General features: G+C 38.4%; 1 protein-coding gene across 1 annotated transcript in view; it reads left to right on the forward strand.

The window, feature by feature from the left end:
- Positions 1 to 4,146: 4,146 nt before the first annotated feature.
- Positions 4,147 to 10,925, forward strand: part of NRF1 (nuclear respiratory factor 1) — a 143,783-nt gene continuing 137,004 nt past the window's right edge. The window contains exon 1 of the mRNA XM_011939585.1: positions 4,147 to 4,249. The gene's annotated coding sequence lies outside the window, so the exon portion shown is untranslated. The remainder of the gene's footprint in view (positions 4,250 to 10,925) is intronic.

A 10,925-nucleotide genomic window follows, 5' to 3' on the forward strand; every position in this document is an offset into this window, starting at 1 on the left:
TTAGCCAGGATAGTCTTGATCTCCTGACCTCGTGATCCACCTGCCTCGGCCTCCCAAAGTGCTGGGATTACAGGCATGAGCCACTGCGCCCGGCCCCATGTTTTAATTTTTTGTTTTAGAGACAAAATTTTAATTTTGTTTTGTTTTAGGGTCTTCCTGTGTTGGCCAGGCTGGTCTCAAACACCTGGCCTCAAGTGATCCCCCCACCTTGGCCTCCCACAGTGCTGGGATTACAGGCATGAGCCACCATCCCTGGCTGAATTGCCTTAATTTTAAGACAGGGACAATAATGCCTTTATTATTGATTTGTGAAGATATAAGAAAAATTCATAGTAAATACTTGGCACATGGTAGCTAACTCACTCAGTGTTGCCTTCGACATACCAAACTACTGTGACCCTGTTGCACTTACTGTCGGAGTCCGTGAGTATCCTGTGTGGCCTAGAACCCAGCACGAGTTGTAGGGCTGGTCTGATAAATACAGACTACAGTGGCTCCGATTTTTTTGCGTTCTGGACACCGTTTAGCCAACTGTGAGGTAGTCTAAGTTTGAATTAGGCTTATCTGTAGCCACATCATACAATTGGCTCATTACCTCCAAATCTTTGTCATTGGTGATTGAACTTATGTTGGATAGTTAAGTGTTTAGATGCAAGGGCACCCTCTAACATATTACATTCTGTGTTACAAGTGTTAGATTAAGTCATACTGCCTAGTGTATAGTAGGAGCTGAATGAACGCTGAATTTAATGTTGCTGGGTAACTTAAAGGAGCATTTAAACTTACCTACTTTGGTGCTATTAGATTTCTTAAATGCTGTGATGAATACAAAAAGGGAAAGAAGTAGCAACTACACCAATTATGTTGGGCAGATGGATGCATCTTGAATCTCCTGTAATCAGGAAATCAGGTACTCCTTCAGGTAACAATGGCTGATCACCTTCAGGTTGATGGACAGCTTGCTTTTGATGCTTCTGTCAAGTGTGAGATGTGTATCCATTGCTAAAGTGACCAATGTACATCTAATGATTTTCATATCTAGTATTTTTGGAATTTGCAGTTGATATAAAAGACTAGAGAAGTAGGTGAAATGGTATTTTAAAAATATTCAAAACTAACTAGGTTAGTGTGGTTTCTAATAAGTAATTACATGCACATAGTTAAAAGGAATACAGTGAAAAATGGGTTTCCCAGTTTCCCTTTCTGGAAACCATCTCTACTACCAGTTTCTTGCATATTCTTCCAGGTAGGCTAAGCAGAAATTGTGTGTTTGTGTCCTTCCCATTTTAAAACACAAATGATAGCATATATGCATATGGTTCTCCAGAAAGTGCATTAATTAATTAATTCATTCATTAATTTTTTTGAGACAGGATCTGTTGCCCAGGCTGGAGTGCAGTAGCACAGTCTCAGCTCACTGCAGCCTCAGCCTCCCCTGCTCAAGCAGTCCTCCCACCTTAGTTTTCCCCAGTAGCTGGGACTACAGGTGCCTGTCATAGTCTTTCGTGAAAGAATTGTCCTTATAGGCGGACTCAGTTTCTACCAGGGAAATAAAACTAATTTTAATTCAGGTCACTTTTTGAGAAAGCAAGTAAAGAAAAACCCATCAGTTGAAATTAGTGTAACACATTATCTTGGTATTGCTTGTACCCTTCTCATGGTTGTTGAATGACTCATTTTGATTACATTGACAGCAGAGCTAAATAAATTATTTCAAGAGCCTGGTAAGTAGCATAGGTCTAGTTTAGGAAGAGCTAGAATGCCCAGGAATAGAAGGTCTCTGGCAATCATCGCATTCTGCCTTGGATTATTATTTGTGTTTTTTTCTGTTTTACTATACTATAAGCCAGTGGGTTTTTTTTTGAGACGGAGTCTTGCTCTGTTACCCAGGCAGGAGTGCAGTGGTGTGATCTTGGCTCACTGCAAGCTCTGCCTCCCAGGTTCACACCATTCTCCTAACTCAGCTTCCCAAGTAGCTGGGACTACAAGCGCTTGCCACCACACCCGGCTAATTTTTTTGTTTTTGTAGTTTTGAGTAGAGACAGGGTTTCACCTTGTTGGCCAGGATGATCTTAATCTCCTGACCTCGTGATCTGCCCGCCTCAGTGGTTCTTAATCTTTGCTCTCACGACCTTTTTACTCTCATAAAAATTGTTGAGGACTCCAAATACAATAGCTTTTATTTATGTGTGTTACAACTTTTGATACTGTATTAGAAATTAAAACTGAGAAAATTTAAAAATTTTTTTTTTTTTTTTTTTTTCGCTGTGTCGCCTGGGCTGGAGTGCAGTGGCCGGATCTCAGCTCACTGCAAGCTCCGCTTCCCAGGTTCACGCCATTCTCCTGCCTCAGCCTCCCGAGTAGCTGGGACTACAGGCGCCCGCCACCTCGCCCGGCTCGTTTTTTGTATTTTTTAGTAGAGACGGGGTTTCACTGTGTTAGCCAGGATGGTCTCGATCTCCTGACCTCGTGATCCGCCCGTCTCGGCCTCCCAAAGTGCTGGGATTACAGGCTTGAGCCACCGCGCCCGGCCTAAAAATGTTTCTTAATTTAAAAATAACCCTTTACATGTTAAAAAGTTAATATTTTAATTATGTTACTATTTTATGAAAAATAACTTTCAAAACAAAGAACAGTTTAGTGAGAAACATGATATTTTACAGTTTTTGCAAATCTCTTCAATGTCGGGCTTAAGAGAAGACAGCTGAAGTCTCATCTGCTTTTGCACTCTGCTGTAGTATGTTGCTTTGGTTAAAGTATAAAAAGAAGATCTGGTCTCATACCAAATATGTGGTTGGAAGAGTATTTTAAGAGCCTTTTCAGATAATTGTGGATATTCTTTGATGTATTAAAACTCAGCAGTGGTAGTTTCTTAAAAATGAGTTGCAATATGAAATCTGAAATAACTGTACTCTTACATTAAAACCTATTGGTTTATCATGCTCTATGAATGGATCTTTTAACTGACGCGTGATTTCATAATATCATGTATTGGTAATTTGGAAAATATTAATTCATCAAGTTTATGGAGATCTTTCAAATATTGACACAAAAATCACATTCTTGAACACCACCATCAATCTCATTAGAAAAGGCTTTTAAGTAATGGAAAACTATCAGGCTCACTGTCGCAGATACAAGTTTTCCAAAATTCTAATTATCACTTCAAATATCAAATTTCATCATTGGCAATAAATATTGTCAGTTGTTTCCCTTGAAGTGACAGACCCACTTTTAATTTTTGAGAAAATGTCTGTCAAATACCGAGGTCTGAAGAACAATATAGTTTGTCTGTCAGCCACTCTTTAAAGTAGACATGGTATTCCTTGTGAAAAAAAAGCAGCTAATTCAGCTTGCAACATAAAACATGGCACACATGCCTTTTTTTTTTTTTTTTTTTCCTGAGATGGAATCTTGCTCTTGTCACCCAGACCGGAGTACAGTAGCGCCATCTCAGCTCACTGCAATCTCCGCCTCCCGGGTTCAAGCGATTCTCTGCCTCAGCCTCCTGAGTAGCTGGGATTACAGGCGCCCGCCACCACCATACCTAGCTGAATTTTGTACTTTTAGTGAGATGGAGTTTCGCCATGTTGGCCAGGCTGGTCTCAAACTCCTGACCTCAGGTGATCCGCCCACCTTTGTCTGCCAAAATGCAGGGATAACAGGTGTGAGCCACTGCACCCGGCCTGCACACATGCTTTTTGGGACAGCCATTACACTTCTGAATGCGACAGAAGTGCTTTATGCATACTTTCCATTTGTTATGCAGAATGGTAAAAAGACATAACTCTGGGGAGAAGAGTTAATAAAATTAATAATATTTACTCTCATCAAGCACATTCTTGAATTAAATGGACTTTTTTCTCCTTTTTACTGTGAGCATATGAAGGTGAAAGATATAATGGCTACTAGTATAGTTTTGTGCTGTTACCTTAAATTGTGCTGTCAGTAGTTTTACCCCACCATTGCTTTTGCATCATAAGTGTAAATATAAAGGCATTGAAAAAGGGCAAATAGCATCTTAGTTATTATGAAAATAATTTTGACCTCATTGATCACTTAAGAGTCTCAAGGACCCCTAGGGTCCCGTGGCTTACTTTGAGAACTGCTGTTAAGCTATTTGAGGGTCGAACTAATCATCCTAATATCCCCTTTCAGTTCCTGGTCCAGAACTTTACACAGAAAAGGTGCTCAAAGGATATTTGTTTAATGAATGTGGTACGCTGACATTTAAACAGGACAAAACTTGGTGAGTAAAATTAATGTAGGCAGTCTCCCGTCCATCCAGGCAGCTTTTCCGTAGACGTTTGTGAGAATAGAGTGAACAAATGGAATGTGGATGATATACACTTGGTAAATGCAAATGATGAAATAAAAGAACAAAATATAAGGTGACAGTACTTACAGAGCTAACAGTCTGAGCCTTGCCTGGCTCCTATTAATGAGTCCTCTACTTTTTGTGTCTTTAAATTTGTAATGGTCTCTTAAAGAATCCTCAACTAGGATGGATCTGATCTGAAAAGCAAACATCCAATTTAAATTTCAATAGGTCTCTGCTTGTGCTTGATCTAGTAATGTCTTTTCAAAAGGGATTATAGAAGGTGAATGTTAAAACAAATCATTTTGATTTTCCATAGTGAGTTAAGAAATACATTTTGTTGTTCCTCTTCTGCTTTCTAAGTAATATGTTGGGCTTCTTTCTTGTTTTGTTGTAAGACGTAGTCCGAGGAAACCTTTGTTTTCTATAAATCCTGATATTCTTTGGATTTGAAGAGGCGGTTTCCTGAATAAGAAAGAGTCTGACTACACTGGCTGGGTAAATTGTCAGATTATTTTGTCCTCACAGAAGTTAAAATGTAAAATTGGGTGAGGGCATTGCTTTAAAACAGAGTATTTTTATTTATCCATTTAAAGAAAGTAGATTAATAAAAAGATTGATCAGTTCAAATACTTGGAATATTTAAACCAGTTTTATGTTAACCTAAAAAAATTATTTTGTAGACATTTTGAACTTTGACCTCCTTTTTGTCCTAAATTGATTTTAAATCAGTATCAAATGCTGAGGACCAGTAAATGAAACACTCGTGTTGTTTTGAGCAAAATTTTTTATATTATGAAAATATTATAACTTTGAAGTTGATACTTAAAATACTTGAGCCAAAGTTTCTGCCTTTCTGTGGGACATTTTCATGAGCTTTCTTATATCAGTTTGCTTACTTGCTTTTCACAAAGTTGAGTGAGACTATAGCAAGAGACCCAGGGACATCTTAACATCTTTGAATATTTCTGAATCTTCCTAAGGAACTTGATTTAAATTTTTTTTTTTTTTTTTTGAGACAGGGTCTTGTTTTGTTGCCCTGATGTGATCACTGCTCATGGTAGCCTTGACCTCCCTGGCTTGAGTAGTCTTTCCACCTGAGCCTCCCGAATAGCTGGGATCACAAGCGTGCACCACCCATGCCTGTCTTCTTTTTAATTTTTTTGTAGAGATGGGGTCTCCCTGTGCTGCCCGGGCTAGTCTTGAATGCCTGGGCTCAAGCCATCCTCTCGCCTCAGCCTCCCAAGTAGCTGAGACTACAGGCATGCGCCACCATGCCCGACTAATTTTTTAAATTTTTTCTAGAGAGAAGGTCTCACTATGTTGCCCAGGCTGGTCTTAAACTCCTAGCTCAAGCAATTCTCCCATCTTGACCTCCTAAAGCGTTGGGATTATAGGTGTGAGCCATGGAGGCTGACCGGGAACTTGTTTTTCAGGGAGAAGCCTATTCAGTGTTTCCTTGGACTTCCTCAGCCTGGTTTTACCATAGCATATCTTAAGATGATAAACTGAAACCATCTGATAACCAGGAATGGTTAGAAATCATATTAAATCACCAACCTGAGAAATACCAGTCAGAAATTCATCCTATTTTTATAATATTCTTAAAAGACTGTTTAAAACTGACCAAAGTAAAAAATCTTCTTTCAGAGTTGTGTGTAAAAAAAAAAAGGCATATCCAAAATAATGTATGTATTTAAGTTTACTGGACAGATCTAAATTTCAGTTCTGTGTGTAAGGCATAGATTGGAATGTTTGCTACAGATATTTTTTGGAATACAGATTTCAGATTGCTGTTTGCTTATAAATATACATGACTGCTGACCTTCAGAACTGCTTTAAATTTCTCAAAAACTTTTCTCATTATATGCCAGCCTCAGTGGCTTGCGTCTGTAATCCCAGCTACTTGGGAGGCTAAGGCAAGAGGACTGCTTGAGGCCAGTAGTTCGAGCCCAGCCTGGGCAACATAGCAAGACTGCATCGCTAAAAAAATTTTAAAAGCTAGCTGAGCATGGGTGATGTGCACACAGTCCCAGCTACTTGTGAGGTTGAGGCTGAAGAATTGCTTGAGCCCAGGAGTTTGAGGCTACAGTGAGGTGTGATCGTGCCACTGCACTCCAGCCTGGGTGACAGAGCGAGACCCTGTCTCTTAAAATAATTTTCTTATTATAATAGATACGTTTATCTCTGATTTACTCAGTACTATAAAACCATTTAAGTAGTTTGAAGAGATTAGGGTTAAGTCCTACTATTTTTGGTATGACTCCAGTAGTTGCCACTTTAAACAATTTTTGAAATACTTTAGGCATAAAAGACATAGGACAATATAATAAATTCTGTATACCTACTACCTAAAGTAATAAAAAGTTACTGTTGAAGCTTATTGGGCACCCCTTCCCCATCCTAGTCCCCTCTCTTCCCAGCTGTGACCATTATTCTCAATTTGATATTTATTCTCTCCCTGCATTTTTATAAACTTTTTCTGTATGTATATGTATCCACTGGAAAAAAAATAACAATGTTTGGGTTCCAGGGAAAACTAAAAAGTATAATATTGTTTTATATGTTTTTAAGCTTTGTATAAGAGGTTAAACTTTATTGGTACATGTAGTTATAGTTTACTTATTTTAGATGCTGTAGATATTTGATATAATGGAGTGTGAAAGTAATGTTTTTTATAGGGAATTTTAAAAATAAAAGGAAATATGAAGATGATAAAACATTTGTAGCCCACCTATCCAGAGATACTACAGTCAATATTTTGTTTTTTTCTTTGCTGCTTCTCTTCCCACTTATGTATGTATTTTTTGGTACCCTTTAATATAAAAGGAACCCAGTTTTAAGGATTACATAAGATTGCAAAAAAGCTACATAAAGCCTGTAATCCCATTTTAATTGATTCTTAGTTGAAAACGGGGAAAGAAAATGAATGAGCGTTATATATCAGACATACTTGGTAAATTTACTACCTATACCAGATATTGATAGTCTGTTTCTTAGTATGCAGACACTGTAGAAGTGGCATCTGGAAAGAGGCTGTATTACTGAACATGCTTTTAAATTTATATGAGATTTTTCTAGTAAACAGCTTTTCCAGATAGGTGATGCTTATCTCTTTAAATGTTAAGTACTGTTTTGGTTTTAACCATTTTTTATGGGAAAAAAGAAAAATAAAAAGAAGCCTACAAGTATTTCTGTGCTCATTAAGCCAGAATACTGTGGTGTGCTTGTAATTTTATCTTTTCTTGGCAACTCATTGTCACTGTGGAAAGCACTGATTACTGAACTGTTTTGTGACTCCTTTTGTTCTAGGTGCCTTTGAACTCTTGTGCACTTTTTAGTTAGATCTTTATTAACATGCTATGCCACTGCAGGGAGGGAGCAGGAAAAGCATGATACACAATTTAAGACAAGTGCCACCATAGGCTACTGTTGGCAAACAAGAGCTCCACCAAACTATTGTTTAAAGTGAAGAAGCAGCAGTCTGAGGCATTTCTCTCAACCAGTGGCAGTAGGGGGAGACCTCCGCCAGCAACATGGAATCTTCATTGGATGCAGCTGACCCACTCTCCTGACTTCTCAGTCTTTTTCCACCACTACTCACCCTTTACGTTCAGATGTATTCAGCACTAGATAACCATATTTATTAACTATAAGTGATGTGTGTGTGTGTATATACTTACAACTGTACTTTAAGAATAATATAAACTATATGTAACAAATTTATAATATATAAACTATAAATCTGTGAAAGTATTCAGAATTATATAACGGCAGGCTGTGGTGATTTAGATTGGAGGAGCTCCTGACCATGCCTGGAAATCCCTGTACCCCACTTTGACTGTGATTTTTTTAAGGGAATATTTTTTTTTTTACATGTGTATTTAAAAATGTATATACCTTTTTTTTTTTTTTTTTTTAGAGCACTTTTAGCTTTATAGAAAAATGGATTAGCGGCCGGGCGCGGTGGCTCAAGCCTGTAATCCCAGCACTTTGGGAGGCCGAGATGGGTGGATCACGAGGTCAGGAGATCGAGACCATCCTGGCTAACACGGTGAAACCCCGTCTCTACTAAAAAATACGAAAAACTAGCCGGGCGAGGTGGCGGGTGCCTGTAGTCCCAGCTACTCGGAGGCTGAGGCAGGAGAATGGCATAAACCCGGGGGGCGGAGCTTGCAGTGAGCTGAGAACCGGCCACTTTACTCCAGCCTGGGCGACAGAGCGAGACTCCGTCTCAAAAAAAAAAAAAAAATGGAGTAGAGAGTATGGAGAGTTACCATATCCTCTCCTGCCCATTTCCTTTATTAACATCTTGCTGTTATGTGGTAGATCTGTTATAGTTGATGAACCAATATTAACAGAAGTCCACAGTTTACATTCAAACTCATTCTGTGTGTTTGTGCAGTCTGTGCAGTTTGACTAATATATAATCATACAAAATAGTTTCACTGCTCCAAAAGTCTCTTGGTGCTGCCGTCTTCCCTCCTTTCTTTAACCTCTGACAGCTTTTTTTTAACTGTCTTCATAGTTTTGCCTTTTCCAAAAATGTCTTATGGTTGGAGTCATACAAATGTAGCCTTTTCAGATTGGCTTCTGTCACTAAGCAATATGTATTTAATGGCTTGATAACTTCATGGCTTGATAACCAATTTCTTTTTAATGCTGAATAATATTTCACTGTATGAATGTACCACAAGCTTATCATTCACATACTAAGTGACATCTTGGTTGTGTTCAAGTTTTAGCAATTGTGAATAAAGCTGCTGTGAATATTTATTTGTGTGCTGGTTTTTGTGTGGACCTAAGTTTCAGCATATTTGAGTAAATATCAAGGAGTGCAGTTGTTGGATCCTATGGTAAGAGTATGTTTAGTTTTATAAGAAATTGCCAAACAGGTTTCCAAAGTGGCTGATGTATATATTTTTAGGTTGCTAATGTGTTTTTCAAAAACACCTTACTCAGATATATTAATGGAATGCCTGCCCTGTGATAGGATTACAAGCAATTGAAGTCTGTGGCGCTGATTGTCCCTACATAAATAATACCTGCTGGTTGTACTTTGCCTGTTCTTGTTTGCTTTCTCTTTTCTTTATCTATCTTTCTTTTTGCTTATGTTTTTACTCTCTTTATCTTGCTTTACCACTTCTGCTTTGTCCTCAGAAATCAGAGGACTACATTTATTGGAATAGTGTACAAATTTAAAAGGCAAAGTAAAACAAGTCCAAGTCCTTTCTCAGGGTCTCTAGGGCTGTTGGGGATGGTTGAGATTGTAGCATTAAGTAAGATATTGTTGAAGCATTAATTTGACTGTATAGAATATAATCTTAAGAGATGGGAAAAGGGAAACAGTACATTAATAAAGCCTACTTTCCTTTGTAATTTGTTAATTATAGGGCAGCTGCATAAAATGTTTTAAGACTATGATAGCAGAACAGTTTGGGTTTTTTGCTACCTTTCGCTGGGAGAGCTCTTCAGCTTCTACTGTGACAGTTTTTGTTTGCTTGCTTGTTTGTTTTTTAAGCACACCACCTTTGGGAGTGTTACAGTTCTTTAAAGAGGACCGAGCCTTTGCTTAAGGCTAGCTTCATACTATTTGTTTATTTCTGTTTGTATGTACATTTGTACATACCCCCAGCTACAGCAGAATATCAGTAGATTCTGTTCTCCCAGGAGAAGGGCAAGGACTGTATCCAGTCTTATCTGCGGTCTGTATCCAAATGACCTGAGACAGTCTTCCTAATAAACACTTTTGGACCCCAGGGTTCAGACACTCCCAGGGTGGAATATTTTTTTGTTACCTTTCTTTCTGCCTGCTAGTTTGAGTCAGGATGCATGCAAGGCCCACGTCTCCAGTGCCCCCAAGTGGTTGTCTAGGTTTTGCAAGGGGACATCTAGTGATGGGAGAACCCACTGCTTCTAGACACTCTTGTCTATACACCCCTGTTAGAAAAATGATCTGTTGACCAGAATTTTACCATAATTTCTTACCTCTTTTTTTTTTTTTTTTTTAAATTAGGGTCACAGACTAAGTCTAATTGCTCTTCCTCATAATGGTCTTTTAATATTTTATGAGAGTGATTCCAAAAGTCCTTCTTTGGATTTAAACACCTCTTATTTTTCTAACTATTTGTTAATTAAGCATTTTCATAGTTCCAGTGAAATATAACGGGGTTTTTCTCATACCTTTAAAAGTGGAGTGCCCAGGGCTAAGTACAGGAGTGGTCATTGTTCACATTGTGCATATGTTGCTTGTCATGTGATACTTTTTTTCCAGACTACTGTGAGCCAGTGTTTCTGAATCCTTATACTTTCTCTGTGATGATGACACAAGTCTCCATCATCCTGTTTTTCTTCAGTGGGTTGTTTTTTTTCCTTTTTTTTTTTTTTGAAACAGAGTTTCACTCTGTTGCCCAGGCTGGAGTACAGTGGTGTAATCTTGGCTCACTGCACCCTCCATCTCCTGGGTTCAAGTGATTCTTGTGTTTCAGCCTCTCAAATAGCTGGGATTACAGGTGTGTGCCACCACACCCGACTAATTTTTGTATTTTTAGTAGAGATGGGGGTGTCTCACCATGTTGACCAGGTTGATCTCAAACTCCTGACCTCA

The sequence above is a fragment of the Colobus angolensis genome, unplaced genomic scaffold (genome assembly GCF_000951035.1).
Source record: "Colobus angolensis palliatus isolate OR3802 unplaced genomic scaffold, Cang.pa_1.0 Scaffold182, whole genome shotgun sequence".
NCBI lineage: Eukaryota > Metazoa > Chordata > Mammalia > Primates > Cercopithecidae > Colobus > Colobus angolensis.